The sequence below is a fragment of the Pan troglodytes genome, chromosome 5 (genome assembly GCF_028858775.2).
Source record: "Pan troglodytes isolate AG18354 chromosome 5, NHGRI_mPanTro3-v2.0_pri, whole genome shotgun sequence".
Taxonomy (NCBI): Eukaryota; Metazoa; Chordata; class Mammalia; order Primates; family Hominidae; genus Pan; species Pan troglodytes.
This window is the reverse complement of record NC_072403.2, coordinates 124784522-124800410: the sequence shown is the minus strand read 5'-3', so window position 1 is coordinate 124800410 and position 15889 is coordinate 124784522. Positions and strand designations below refer to the sequence as shown.

Sequence of the window (15889 nt, the reverse complement as noted above, 5' to 3'; positions counted from 1 at the left end):
ATACGTAGTTACAATATTAAAGGATATAAAATTTCATAAGAAAGCATAAAAGGGAAAGAAAGGACATGGTAGTTTCTAAAGTGGGAGCAAGAGGAGGAAAAATGAAGAATATAGCCAGAAATGACAAAGAAGTCACTGTTTCTAAAGTGGGAGCAAGAGGAGGAAAAATGAAGAATATAGCCAGAAATGACAAAGAAGTCACTGTCAGATGGAGTACTAAATTGTCTAAAGCTTGTGGGAGGCAGTGGAATGGCAGGTATCAAGGTCAGGTGTCCACAATCGTGTATGACACACGGGCCGTTGTTAACTTTAAATAGATTAATGATTGTGACCTTTCAACATGAGACAGTGAGCTTAATTTTTTTAAATCGACGGCAGGTTACATATTCATTTCATCTAAGGTGGTTTTCTGTGTGGCCATTTTTAAAAACTGTAGTTCCATATTATTTTGCTCATGTCCATAGTACAGATATCTAAAAATTAAAAACATATCCAATCTTAACACTAAGTGTGTTTTTCTTTCTTTTCTAAGCAAAAATTAAGAAGATAATAGTACTTTGATGGTGAATGTTGCCCAGGGCTTAGCCAGAAAAAAACAAGTCTTGTGGCACTAGTTGGAGTTACAGCTAGAAGAATGGACTATGCGGGAGGTGAAAGATATTTCCAGGGGACTGTTTATTAGCCTTGCCCTGATGAACATCTTTTTTGCATGGTATTCTAATGTTGCTAGTGTCTAAAAGGTATGTGATCTTTATCTACATTGCTTTGGATTTTCAACATGTGTTATTTTTCTTGGTAAGAATGCTAGAGTTAAAACAAAGGAACAAAACATGCTAAAGCACAAAAATTTGTTCACAAAGGCATCTATACCTCAACACAGAAGTCTATCCATTCTATCCATAAATGCATCCATGAAGTTCATTTATGTGTATGTGAGTGGGTATTTTGTCTTAGCAATAGTACTTGCAATAAAAGACACATAAAATCACAGAATTGCATGTCTTTCTCTTCATGTAATTTTACAAATTTACTTTTAAAATGGTCCCTGTGTTTTCTGTAAGCTAAGGTGATCTTTGTGAGGTTGATGAATAGTCACCAAATGTATTCATTGGCATCTGTTCCCAGAGTGTGTAAGTGCTTGTATAAGACATTTGTATAAGACATTTAATTTTACCCACAAAACAATATGTTACCTTAAAATTAATTGTGCAGGTGTCTTGATTACAAATAGCTCAACTATAGCTTTCATTTCCAATTTTATCTACATATTATCCCACCAAAGGAAATTACCTCTTGAGGTTTCAGAGGGATATCCATTTATTGCTAAGTTTTCTCTAGAGTTGTCTAATTCCATAGTGCCACCAATAGGTTTCTCATGGTACATTTACTGTACTGGTGGCGTTTATATTTGAAATTGGAAACGAGGGTGAATTTCTGATTCTTTTCTACAGTGATCAAATCTATAGTGATTTAAATTTAAATCTCGTTGCTGTAAGCAAGACTGAACAAAGAAAAACAAAACAAAATTTACAATTGCTTATTTATACTCCATTTTGCTGAAAGCACTATGAGTGATACAGAGCTATGTAACACAGGACCTCTGAACCCAAGGAAATTCCTCTTAGGCCTGTTGTTCTCAGGAATGTTCTTCCTGGAGACTGTTCAAGAATGCTTTTTTTTTTTTTTTTTTTTTTTTTTTTTTGAGATTCCAAGCTCTTAGGAGGGAGCTGGTTGGTGACTACACTTACTGCAGGGAGTACTATTCTCAACTCTCTTCAGTGTTCTCATTTTGGCCCGTAAAGCAGGGAAGTGCATCATTTAGAAAAGGAAAGTGAGCATCCATGGCTTGTCTTAACTCTCTCCCAGAAAAAGAAGAGAAGTAACTTACCTGACTCGTGGGACTAGGAGAAGGAAATGAGCCTGCTCTGCTCTACCCTGAGAGCTCTCTTTTTTCCTGACAGCAAAGTGGTTCTCTGCCCCAGGCAAGCCTTCACAAGACCATCTGAAAGCCATCTCACTCTATCCAGCTACCAGGGTCTGCTGTGTGAGGCAGGTATTTTCTGAGTGTGTGTGTGCTCTGCAGACACCAATCCTTCCTCAAGTGGGTTAGCCCTCAATCTAGATGAGACATAGAGGATAAGGTGGGTCACAGGGCCATAAAAGGCAGATTGCATTTCCACATCTAAGCCAGATTCTCCAAGCCAGCCTTGTCAAGAATAAAGCCAATAAATCTGATTACTACCTCTAATTTTAAAATTTTGTTTGAAATTTAGAGAGTAGAGATAGATAATACATGTGAATCCTCAAACACTCATGCAACTAAACATCCAGCAATGGAAACTTAGAGTTCTCTACATAATCTACAACTTTTGACAAAGATACATGAACCTGGTAGTTTTTTGTTAATAATAAATTTACACTGGCTTCTCAATGAATAAATATGTCAGAAGACCATGAATTGGTATTCTGAAAGTACTGAAAAAATAAAATCACTAAGCAAGAACTCTGTCCTGTGAGAACATTCTTCCAAAACAAAGCTATAGTTAAGGCATTTTAAAACAAAAATATGTAAGTTCAGAAAAACTTTATCTCTGGCACATTTTCACTAAAAGATATACCTCAGTCTAAAAATTAATAATAATGTCAGAGGCAAACGTGGAGATAGCGGAAAGAATAAAGAACAAGTAAAATGGTAAATATATGGGTAGACATAAATAAATATTGACTACACAAGTTTTGCTCTTGTTGCCCAGCCTGGAGTGCAATGGCATGATCTCGGCTCACTGCAACCTCTGCCTCCGCGTTCAAGGAATTCTCTTGCCTCAGCCTCCCGAGTAGCTGGGATTACAGGTGCCCATCACCATGCCCGGCTAATTTTTGTATTTTTAGTAAAGATGGGGTTTCACCATATTGGCCAGGCTGGTCTTAAACTCCCGACCTCAGGTGATCTGCCCTCCTCAGCCTCCCAAAGTGCTGGGATTACAGGTGTGAGCCACTGCACCCGGCTGGGTCTATTGTTAATATTATATTTCTTATTGGCTATTATGGTAAAAGACAAGTTTTATTTCAGTTAATTCATTCAAATTAATTTCATGTGAATTCAAATAAATTTCAAAGGAGTACATACTACAGTACTAGGGTGAACAACAGAAACCTCAGTAAAACTATTATTTGTTTCTGTATCTATCCTAATAAAATTATTCATCAAAATTATAGTTCAAAGACCTGTCCTGAGAAAAAATTGTTTTAAGTATCTGCTTTCTAGAGTACCCTAACTACTCATAATCAATATTCCCCAAAATTTAAAAAATGCTAATTATATATATTATTATGCTATCATTAATTCATAAAAAGTCTATACGGTTTACAAAATGTATGTGGGGGAGAAAAGGTATAAATCTTTTTTCTATGCCATCTTTGTTCCTTGAAGTAGATGATGAAGTTATATGTTGTTATTCTTTATTTTTGCATAAGCTCCCCCTTCCTCATGCAAGTTTTCTGAGATGAAAATAACTCTAATAGGTCACTATAATCTGTTTCTACTCACTACACTCCTAACACCAAATGTATGGGGTTTTCATCCCACACCAACTAATTCTCCAACTTTCCTGACACCAGCTGGGTATTCAACTAATTCTTACACCCATTACCCAGAATTAGTGCAGACCCCTCCAGTTAAGGGTTCAGTCCTACAATGCTGCCTCTACTTAAATGCCAACTGCAAGTCCTGGGCATCCCATATTTCTGACCAACCAGCAATAAATCAGCTGTGACCTCTTCCTTGAGTTTGATAATTTGTTGTAATGACTCACAGAACTCAGGAAAACACTTTACCTTACTATTACTAGTTTATAATAAAGGATATTATAAAGAATACAAATGAAAGGCCCAATGAAAACGTATATAGAATGAGGTCCAGAACGGTCCCAATCACAGTAGCTTCTGTCCCCATGGAATTGGGGTTCACAGCCCCCCATCCCTGGCACAAGGATTTTGTTCATCAACCCTGAAGCTCCCTGGACCCAGTACTTTAGGAGTTTTTTATGTGGGTTTCATCATGTAGGCATGATTGATTGTAAACTCAGTTTCTAGCCTCTCTCCCCTCCCCAGGAGTTAAAGGAGTGGGGCTAAAAGTTACACCCCCAATTCTGAAGCTATCTAGGGGCCTGCCAAGAGTCTCCTCTTGTGAACAAAAGATGCCCCTCCCACTTGGGAAATTCCAAGGGTTTTAGGAGCTCTGTGCCAGAAAGCAGGGACAAAGACCAACTATACATTAACATCACTCACGATATCAAAATGTCACAATCACCTCTTAGGTTATCTCTACTCTCTTTGCCCACAGAAATTTTGAGTAAAAGTATCCTATGCCTCACTCTGTTGACAGATTAAAAAATGAGGATGGAAGTGATTATTCCTTGCTGGTATCATTCATATTCTAGATGACGACTGCAGGCCCCCAAATAGGCCTTATTTAGTTCAATAGCTGTGTTTCTTCCAGTGGCTGATACACCACAAGTTACTACCATTTATCCTTTAACTCCTCTAAAGTGTGCTGCTCGGGGCCAGCTCAGTGGGCACCTCTGACCACTGCCATATCTGATGAGGCTTCTAGAGGGGGCAGTTATACATGAACAATTAATCACTGTATTCCTTGCCATCTTTTTCTATGCTGTGTGTCTCCCTCATTTTGTACAAAGTTGGCATTAATGAATGTGCTATTGAACATTCATTGGTTGAATAAATGAATAATGAGTGGAAAAATGAATGAAAATTGAGTTCCAGTAATAGAAGTTCAAACTCCAATTAGCCTGCCACGGACTAGTTTGACATTGGGCAAGAAAGTAAGTGTCTCGTGTGTAAAGTGGGAATAATAATAAAGATGTAAGTAGAAAGAGTATGTTATTTACCACTGAAAATGAGACACTTTTGAATGTGAAAAGGGAGCTAAATATAGAAATTATAAAAATGTTTTAAATGTTTATAAATTGACACACAAAAGGATTTCATTATATTGTGGGTCCCTATAAAGTGGTACTATTTAGAAATCATTTTTAAAATGAAATTATTTCTAGAAAAATTGTTTAAAAATTATAAATATTCATGTACACTATATCAAAATTTAAAAACTTTTTATATTTATTATTTAAACATAAACATTAAGCAAAATAACTATTCTTGATACACTCACATATTTTATCCAATATCATTCCACTTAAGTTTTTTTGAAAAATATACTTTTATTTGATATGATTACGTTTAAATTTTGGATAAAATTGTTAATGCCTTTCATTCATTTTTTTCTATAGTTCATATAAATTGTAATTGTAAAAATTTTTCTTCATAGATGTTGACATGCCTGACATGCTTGGGACAAATTCTGTTAAATGAAGAATAGTCTCAAGACTACATGTTTTGCATTAAAATGTGTATTTATTTTAGAACAACTATTTTGACAAATACTGATTTTAGGTGTGCATTCAGGGTAACTTTCTTATTGATTGATTGATTGACTGATTTCACTTTAACTTCTGGGATACATATGCTGAACGTGCAGGTTTGTTACATAGGTATACATGTGCCATGGTGGTTTGCTGCACCTATCAATCCATCATCCAGGTTTTAAGCCCTGCATGCATTAGGTATTTGTCCTAATGCTCTCCCTCCCCTTTTCCCCCATCTCCCAACAGGCCCCAGTGTGTGATGTTCCTTTCCCTGTGTCCATCTGTTCTCATTGTTCAACTCCCACTTATGAGTGAGAACATGTGGTATTTGGTTTTCTGTTGCTGTGTTAGTTTGCTGAGGATGATGGTTTCCAGCTTCATCCATGCCCCTGCAAAGGACATGAACTCATTTTTTATGGCGACATAGTATTCCATGGTGTATATATGTCACAATTTCTTTATCCAGTCTATCATTGACGGGCATTTGGGTTGGTCCCAAGTCTTTGCTATTGTAAATAGTGCTGCAGTAAACATACGTGTGCATGTGTCTTTATAGTAAAATGATTTATAATCCCTTGGGTATATAGCCAGTAATGGGATGGCTGGGTCAAATGGTATTTATGGTTCTAGATCCTTGAGGAGTCACTGTACTGTCTTCCACAATGGTTGAACTAATTTACACTCCCACCAACAGTGTAAAAGCATTCCTATTTCTCTACATCCTCACTAGCATCTGTTGTTTCCAGACTTTTTAATGATTGCCATTCTAACTGGTGTGAGATTGTATCTCATTGTGGTTTTGATTTGCATTTCTCTAATGACTAGTGATGATGAGCTTTTTTTTCATATGTTTGCTAGCCACATAAATGTCTTCTTTTTTTAAAATATATTTTTTATTATACTTTAAGTTTTAGGGTACATGTGCACATTGTGCAGGTTAGTTACATATGTATACATGTGCCATGCTGGTGTGCTGCATCCACTAACTCATCATCTACCATTAGGTATATCTCCCAATGCTATCCCTCCCCCCTCCCCCCACCCCACAACAGGCCCCAGAGTGTGATATTCCCCTTCCTGTGTCCATGTGATCTCATTGTTCAATTCCCACCTATGAATGAGAATATGCAGTGTTTGGTTTTATGTTCTTGAGATAGTTTACTGAGAATGATGATTTCCAATTTCATCCATGTCCCTACAAAGGACATGAACTCATCATTTTTTATGGCTGCATAGTATTCCATGGTGTATATGTGCCACATTTTCTTAATCCAGTCTATCATTGTTGGACATTTGGCTTGGTTCCAAGTCTTTGCTACTGTGAATAATGCCGCAATAAACATACGTGTGCATGTGTCTTTATAGCAGCATGATTTATAGTCCTTTGCGTATATACCCAGTAATGGGATGGCTGGGTCAAATGGTATTTCCAGTTCTAGATCCCTGAGGAATCGCCACACTGACTTCCACAATGGTTGAACTAGTTTACAGTCCCACCAACAGTGTAAAAGTGTTCCTATTTCTCCACATCCTCTCTAGCACCTGTTGTTTCCTGACTTTTTAATGACTGCCATTCTAACTGGTGTGAGATGGTATCTCATTGTGGTTTTGATTTGCATTTCTCTGATGGCCAGTGATGATGAGCATTTTTCCATGTGTTTTTTGGCTGCATAAATGTCTTCTTTTGAGAAGTGTCTGTTCATATCCTTCACCCACTTTTTGATGGGGGTTGTTTTTTTCTTGTAAATTTGTTTAAGTTCTTTGTAGATTCTGGATATTAAACCTTTGTCAGATGGATAGGTTGCAAAAGTTTTCTCCCATTCTGTAGGTTGCTTGTTCACTATGATACTAGTTTCTTTTGCTGTGCAGAAGCTCTTTAGTTTAATTAGATCTCATTTGTCAATTTTGGCTTTTGTTGCAATTGCTTTTATTGTTTTAATCATGAAGTCTTTGCCCATGCCTATGTCCTGAATAGTACTGCCTAGGTTTCCTTCTAGGGTTTTTATGGTTTCAGATTTAAGTCTTTAATCCATCTTGAGCTAATTTTTGTATAAGACATAAGGAAGGGGTTGAGTGTCTGTTTTCTGCATGTGGCTAGCCAGTTTTCCCAGCACCATTTATTAAATAGGGAACTCTTTCCCCATTGCTTGTTTTTGTCAGATTTGTCAAAGATCAGAAGGTTGTAGATGTGTAATGTTATTTCTGAGGCCTCTGTTCTGTTGCATTGGTTTATGTATCTGTTTTGGTACCAGTACCATGCTGTTTTCGTTACTGTAGCCTTGTAGTATAGTTTGAAGTCAGGTAGCATGATACCTCCAGCTTTGTTCTTTTTGCTTAGGATTGTCTTGGCTATACAGGCTCTTTTTTGGTTCCATATGAAATTTAAAGTAGTTTTCTTTCTAGTTCTGTGAAGAAAGTCAATGGTAACTTGATAGGAATAGCATTGAATCTATAAATTACTTTGGGCAGTATGGCCATTTTCACGATATTGATTCTTCCTATGCATGAGCATGGAATTTTTTTTCCATTTGTTGGTGTCCTCCCTTATTTCCTTGAGCAGTGGTTTGTAGTTCTCCTTGAAGACGTCCTTCACATTCATTGTAAATTGTTTTCCTAGGTATTTTATTTTCTTTGTGGCAATTGTGAATGGAAGTTCACTCATGATTTGGCTCTCTCCTTGTCTATTATTGGTGTATAGGACTGCTTGTGATTTTCACATATTGATTTTATATCCTGAGATTTTGCTGAAGTTGCTTATCAGCTTAAGGAGTTTTTGGGTTGAGACAATGGGGTTTTCTAAATATACAATCATGTCATTTGCAAACAGACAATTTGACGTCCTTTCTTCCTATGTGAATACCCTTTATTTCTTTCTCTTTCCTGATTGCCCTGGCCAGAACTTCCAAAACTATGTTGAATAAGAGTGGTGAGAGAGGGCACCCTTGTCTTATGTTGGTTTTCAAAGGGAATGCTTCCAGCTTTTACCCATTCAGTATGATATTGGCTATGGGTTTGTCATAAATAGCTCTTATTATTTTCAGATATGTTCCATCCATAACTAGTTTATTGAGAGTTTTTTATAGAGAGTTAAAGGGGTGTTGAATTTTATTGAAGGCCTTTTCTGTATCTATTCAGATAATCATGTGGTTTTTGTCACTGATTCTGTTTATGTGATGGATTACGTTTATTGATTTGCATATGTTGAACCAGCCTGGCTTCCCAGGGATGAAGCCGACTTGTTCATGGTAGATGAGCTTTTTGATGTGCTGCTGGATTCAGTTTGTCAGTATTTTATTGAGGATTTTTGCATCGATGTTCATTAGGGATATTGGCCTGAAATTTTCGTTTTTTGTTGTGTCTCTGCCAGGTTTTGTAATCAGGATGATGCTGGCCTCATAAAATGAGTTAAGGAGGAGTCCCACTTTTTCTATTGTTTGAAATAGTTTCAGAAGGAATGGTGTCAGCTCCTCTTTGTACCTCTGATAGAATTCAGCTGTGAATCCATCTGGTCCTGGCCTTTTTTTGGTTGGTAGGCTATTAATTGCCTCAATTTCAGAACTTGTTATTGGTCTATTCAAGGATTCGACTTCTTCCTGGTTTAGTCTTGGGAAGGTGTATGTGTCCAGGAATTTATCCATTTCTTCTAGATTTTCTAGTTTATTTGAGTAGAGGTATTTGTAGTATTCTCTGATGGAACTTTGTATTTCTTTGGGATCAGTTGTGATATCCCGTTTATCATTTTTTATTGTGTCTATTCAATTCTTTTCTCTTTTTTTCTTTATTAGTCTGGCTAGCGGTCTATTTAAACTTTTAATGTTTTCAAAACAACCATCTCCTGGATTCACTGATTTTTTGAAGAGTTTTTCATGTCTCTGTCTCCTTCAGTTCTGCTCTGGTCTTAGTTATTTCTTGTCTTCTGCTAGCTTTTGAATTTTTTTGCTCTTGTTTCTCTAGTTCTTTTAATTGTGATGTTAGGGTGTCAATATCAGTTCTTTCCCACTTTCTGATGTGGGCATTTAGTGCTATAAATTTCCCTCTTAACACTACTTTAGCTGTGTCCCAGAGATTCTGGTACATTGTCTCTTTGTTCTCATTGGTTTCAAATAACTTATTTATTTCTGCCTTAATTTCATTATTTACCTAGTAGTCATTCAGGAGCAGGTTGTTCAGTTTCCATGGAGTTGTGCAGTTTTGAGTGAGTTTCTTAATCCTTAGTTCTAATTTGATTTCACCAAGGTCTGAGAGACTGTTATGCTTTCTGTTCTTTTGCATTTTCTGAGGAGTGTTTTACTTCCAATTATGTGGTCGATTTTAGAATAAGTGCTATGTAGTGCTGAGAAGAACGTATGTTCTGTTGCTTTGGGGTGGAGAGTTCTGTATATGTCTATTAGGTCCGCTTGTCCAGAGCTGAGTTCAAGTCCTGAATATCCTCATTAATTTTCTGTCTCGTTGATCTGTCTAATAGTGACAGTGGGGTGTTAAAGTCTCCCATTATGATTGTGTAGGAGTCTAAGTTTCTTTGTATGTCTCTGAGAACTTGTTTTATGAATAGGGGTGCTCGTGTATCAAGTGCATATATATTTAGGATGTTTAGCTCTTCTTGTTGCATTGATCCCTTTATCATTATTTAATGCCCTTCTTTATCTTTTTTGATCTTTTTTGGTTTAAAGTCTGTTTTATCAGAGACTAGGATTGCAAGCCCTGCTTTTTTGCTTTCCATTTGCTTGGTAAATCTTCCTCCATCCCTTTATTTTGAGCCCATGTGTGTCTTTGCACGTGAGATAGGTCTCCTGAATACAGCACACCAATGAGTCTTGACTCTTTATCCAGTTTGCCAGCCTGTGTCTTTTCTTTCTTCTTCTTTTTTTTTAATTATACTTTAAGTTTTAGGCCTGTGTCTTTTCATTGAGGCATTCAAAAAATATTTTTTATAGGACAACACATACATCAGATAACTTGCTTCTATTTTTAGAACATTTGACTAGTTTAATTAAAGTGCTACACTTTTAGATTCTTTTCTATTTTTTCCACTTCAAAATAGCTATAACATTCTCTAAATAAAAAGATAAGTTTTATTAAATGATTCAGCCTGCAAATTAAGATATTCCAAGCAATTACAGATTTCCAAATAAATCTTCTGAAGAGGTCCAGTTGTTTAATTTGTTTGGCTCTCCCTCTTGCTTTTTTTTTTTTTTTTTTTTAGAAACATTACATTTGAAAACATTACTTAAAATTTCAAAAGTTAAAAAGTTTTGGTACCCCATTTATCAAATACTTTGACTAAAAATTCTCAATTGACCTTGAAAAAAGCAACAAAAATCTTCAATGTTATTGCAGGATACTTAGATTGATTTATAAAGTAGTCCTTCAAAGGCTCAAACATTTCTAAAATTCAAATGCTGATGAGTAACAAAAACAAAAGTCATACAGTGCCATGTTAAAGTTTTTGTTGTTGTTGAGTCAAACTTTTTAATTTTGAGAATGCATGGTTTAGTTACTCTATATTTTAAAATATTTGTATCTTTGTACATTGCCAACTCCCATTTATTTTGTTCAAATATTAAAACTTACTTAGATGGAATTAGTACATTGCAATTATGTATGCACCATAACCAAATATTACTTTACTCCATAAGTTTCCTAATTTAAAAAGTAATTTGTTATCATACTTTACCAAAATTTGCATTTGTACTATTATGATGAAGCTAATAAATTTAAGTTCAATGTTGAACTTTTTACTGGCTTTGAAAATTTAATTCATATCAACTATTTTATCACAGTAGAATGAACTTCCCAAACTTCTCTTTAATGATACAAATTTAATGAAAAATATAAAATTACTATTAAATGACTTTAGTCAACTTTTTATTTGAAACATCTGATGGTACCGATAGAAACCTGTTATTTAACTGCTTACAAATTTATTTATCTGATAATAAAGTCTACATGATGACACTATGGCTTTACTTTTTTATGACTCCAAGAAAATTTAGATTCAAATACAAATATAAATTCAAAAGTAAAATTAATTTAGAACATTTTTTTAATGTAGTCATTGTCTTCAGGTGCAGTTATTAAAAAAACTATTAACTTTTAAAAAAGATGTTGACACTTCATTAATTTGTGTCTTTTGGTCACATGGTCAATAATATCATTATCACTTCCATGGAGCACTTTGTGATGAAATATATTTTGTGGAAATTTGAGATCTTATATACTTTCTTGAGAAATATTAGATTTAATATTTAATTTTTCATTAAATGCATTATTTTTTACTTCCCTGGTGCCCGAAAGTGTATTGCAAAATAAAAACAAAAATGTCCTACAAACAACTAAATAGAAAAAGAAATAAATGGCTGTAGGTTTGCATTACATAGTAAGTTACAAAACCATTCAACCAGGAGCCTTCAGTTGACTGTAATCTCTGCAAACAAACTCCAAAGGCACTCTTTTCTACCAATATTTCACCGGTATCTAACCTGTAATTCCCCACATTTCCCACCAGTTCGAATAGTTTGCAGCATCATGGCTTCACACATCACACAGGTTACTCGATAGGCTATGGGGTGGGTCTTGGCACCACTGGCTAGTAAATTAATGACTGTCAAAAGCAGTAATGCCTCGTACTTGTATTACTAGCAACTTACTCAATGATAGTTACTTGTTTCTAGCTCTTTCATGTTCAGTTACTTTGTTTTATTAACAAGTAGTTGTATACAAAACTTGGAAGAGAGGCCTTACCTTTTATCCAGAAAGGGGCAAGAAAAGAGAGATAGATTATCACTGGTCATCTTTTAAATTTAACCTGGTGTTACATTGAGAACTCTGTTCCTTGCACGTGGTCCTCACTACTAGGTGAGATCATAGCAGGTACTGGGGATACAAAGTGGAGGAATAACAAATACACCCTGGATTGTTTTAATATACATCGTAATAAAACTTCATTAAATATGAATATTTTATATACAGTGTTAGATGCTAGAACTGCCAGGCACACAGTAAGTGCCCTATAAATGTTAGCTCTTATTATTACTACAATATACATCACTAAATAAGTGTAATACTCTTCTAGCCTACTCTTATTTGAAATTTTTTTGTTTAATTTATTTTTCTCTATAAATGGTGTGGAGATTATCAAGTCATCTTAAGTTAATACATCTGTGTATTTAGTAGGGTATGTAAAAGAAAAATTTAGAAAGAAGACAAGAAAAAGAAGACTTTCTTAGCTTAGTGAGACTTAAAAAACCAAAACATTCTCTTGTCTCAGCAGGACTTGTCTATACTCACACATTACATTGTGAGATTTGCCTTAGAATTTGATTGCACAAACAAGTTGCATTTGTAGAGGTGAGAATGAAAAGAAAATTATTCTCCAAACTTGGATCGGGAAGGGGGTAGTTTATTTCTGAGCAGTAAGAATATAATCAATACCAAAAAAGTAATTTCATGTAGATATAAAAACTAACACAACCTGCTTGGAGATCTATTATTTTTATCATCTTAACTGTGATCCCTTGCATTCCTTCTCTGAGAATGAATTTATAATAATTGAAAGAAACAAACGAATTGTTACAATGCAAGTGAAAGAGCCACCTGACCTTCACATTCCCTACAGAAGGCAGACGACAAAATGATGCAACAAATGAAAGAAGTGAGGATGAAACTTTAATTTTCCTAAAAAATGCATTTTTTACTTCACTGCTACCAGAAAATGTATTGCAAAATAAATAATGCCCTAAAGACAACTAAACAGAAAAAGAAATATGTAGTGGTAGGTTTATATCACACCATAGATAACAAAACTATTCCACCAAGGGCCCTCAGGTGACTATATTCTCTACAACTGAATTCCAGAGGCAGTGATAGACATGATGAAGCTTTCAATCCATATAATACACAATATAGGGCCACTTTCCAAATTACTCTACTGTAGTTTATCCATCAGCTAAATAAAAGCAACAAGGTTTATATGATCATGTAATCTTCAGAGGAGAAACATAATAGAGCAAATATCCTACATTATTTACCTTGAACTTTCATGACTAAAGGAATGCAGGAATGCATAACTATGTAATAAATAAATATGTATGTAAAAATGTTTACATTTATGATTTACATAATACATAAAACTAGCACATTCTATCCTTCTGCATCTCCAATTCTGTTAAATGTGAATGAACAAAAATCATCTAATATCTGTCATCTTTTCTACTAAGAAAGAACACAATGGACTCTAGAAACATTACAAAATTGGCATCGAGCAAATATGGAGGTAGGAGGCAGGCAGGTGGGATTCTACTCTGGACCAGACTGAAGACTGGCTGAAACTAAAAAGAGGCACCAAAAGCACCCCTCCATAAGATACCCACCAGTGTTATGACAGTTTACCATTGCCATGACAACACCCAGAAGTTACCACCCACTTTCTAGCTATTTCTGAATAATCTGCCCCTTAATTAGCATGTCATTAAAAGTGGGTATAAATACAACTGCAAAACTTCCCCTAGGCTGCTACTCTGGGCACGCTCCCTATGGGGTAGCTCTGCTCTGCAGGAGCAGTCACAGAGCTGTAAACATTGCCACTGCTTCAATAAAGCTGTTTTCTTCTACCACCAGCTTGCTCTTGAATTTCTTCCCGAGTGAAGCCAAGAACCTGTCCTGCATCAAACAGATTAAACATTTAAGTTTTATCATTATTACTATTTCATGAATTAGCTCAGTCATTAATTGGGTAAAGTAGTCTCCATGTACATGAAGTCTAGGATATCACACATGAATTGCTAACACAGAACTTGCTAGACCTTTTGTCATCCTTTTCTCATTCTGGAAGCTACTCTGGAAACGTAAGGGATAAAGGAGCACCTTACTTAAAGCAACATGAGTGATTCATGGCCCCTAAAAAATTGTGACTATGACAAAGCATGTCTTACACACATCCTTCTTCACCTACCCCAGGGTCTTGTGGCCACCCAGGAGCCTCATGCCGTTTCCGCATCCCTTTATAGCTTTGCTTCCCAGAAAGACCCTTTCAGAATTCAAGCACTGCCCAAGCCTTCTCTAATTTGGGATATATAATAAAGTAAATAAATAAGTGACAACATAAGGTTATTTTAAACATTGATTTAGGTGTTATAAGTTAATAGTTTAAAGGCAACAACCCACAGCTGAACTAAAGGCCCGTCTGGTTATCCCAGTGAGGCTGTCTCCAGTTAAGCAGCAATCTCCCAATAAAGCCAAACTTTCCCTTGCCTCAGAGGAATTTCAACCTAATAGAGCTTAGAACCTTAGACTAAAGTAAAGAAGATTTATCCAATTAGAATTTAAACCAACAGCCAGAGGGGAAAGAGAGAAGAATTAAGACCTTGTTGAAATGTTACCACACAGGCAGCTACTTATCTAACTTCTGATTAAATACAGAGCTAAATGAAATCTCTCTAGTTTTTTGTAATAAAGGAAACCACAAATTTAAAAAGGAATATGAGTGGGATTCTATTCTTAGGTATAATGAACCATTCTTTCATTCACTCTTTTAAAAATTATTTAAGAATTTCAATAATATTTCCAGTCCCAGTTTAGGGGAATAAATCATGAAAACAGATTCTGCCCTTGCCCTTGTGGAGTTTATAGTTCAAATGGTAAGAGGCAGACATTAATTAAGTGATCATACCACTATTACATGACAGTACAATTTTGATAAGTGCCATGAAGGAAAAGTGCAGGCACTATAGTGGAATACAATAAAAGAATTTGACATCGTCAAAAAGATCAGGAAGAACTTTGAGTAAATGATAATTGGGTTCAGATATGAAGAAGGAATAGTAATAATCTAGAGAAAAATGGTAGGAGAATGTATTCTAGGCAGCAGCCCTGTGGTAGGAGCAATTGCAAAGGCCCTGTGGTAGAAGCAGCTGCATAATGTATACAAAAATAAAGGTAGTATGGAATGGTTGGAACATAGATATTAAGAAGCTTCATGAGATCAAGAGTTGGAAATATAGGAAGGGCCCTACAGCAGAACTTTTGCTAAGATTGTTTTCTTTAATTATAGAAGGAAATGGATAGTCTGAAATATTTAATCTGGATGTGGTGATCTATTCAAATTTGCATTTCAAAAATATCACTCTGGCTGCAGTAATATTTCTATCCTGTATTTAAAAAACTGCTGATGACTTTTTTGGAAAAAATAAGGTCATTGTAGACATAGAGACCTACAAACTTTATAAGAAAAAATCTTCAGAAAAGGTTTAACTTCAAGTGTTCTACTTGTGTTTTGTCTGTTGGACTAAGGAGTTCTTACGAATCTATGAATCAAATCATCCCTGGCAAGTATTTGAATATTTGATATGACACCCCTGATGAACTGTCTCAAAATCTATGTGACTCTTCCAAGACCAAGAGACTTAGAAAATCAACAAGTAGCTTAATAGTTTATCTTTGGAGAGATGTCA

At 35.5% G+C, this 15889-nt stretch overlaps 1 protein-coding gene across 1 annotated transcript in view; it reads right to left on the bottom strand.

Annotated features, from left to right (window-relative positions):
- Positions 1-1888: 1888 nt before the first annotated feature.
- LOC134810350 (uncharacterized) overlaps positions 1889-15889 on the bottom strand; it is a 180137-nt gene continuing 166136 nt past the window's right edge. Inside the window, exon 6 of the mRNA XM_063813361.1 lies at positions 1889-2118. The gene's annotated coding sequence lies outside the window, so the exon portion shown is untranslated. The remainder of the gene's footprint in view (positions 2119-15889) is intronic.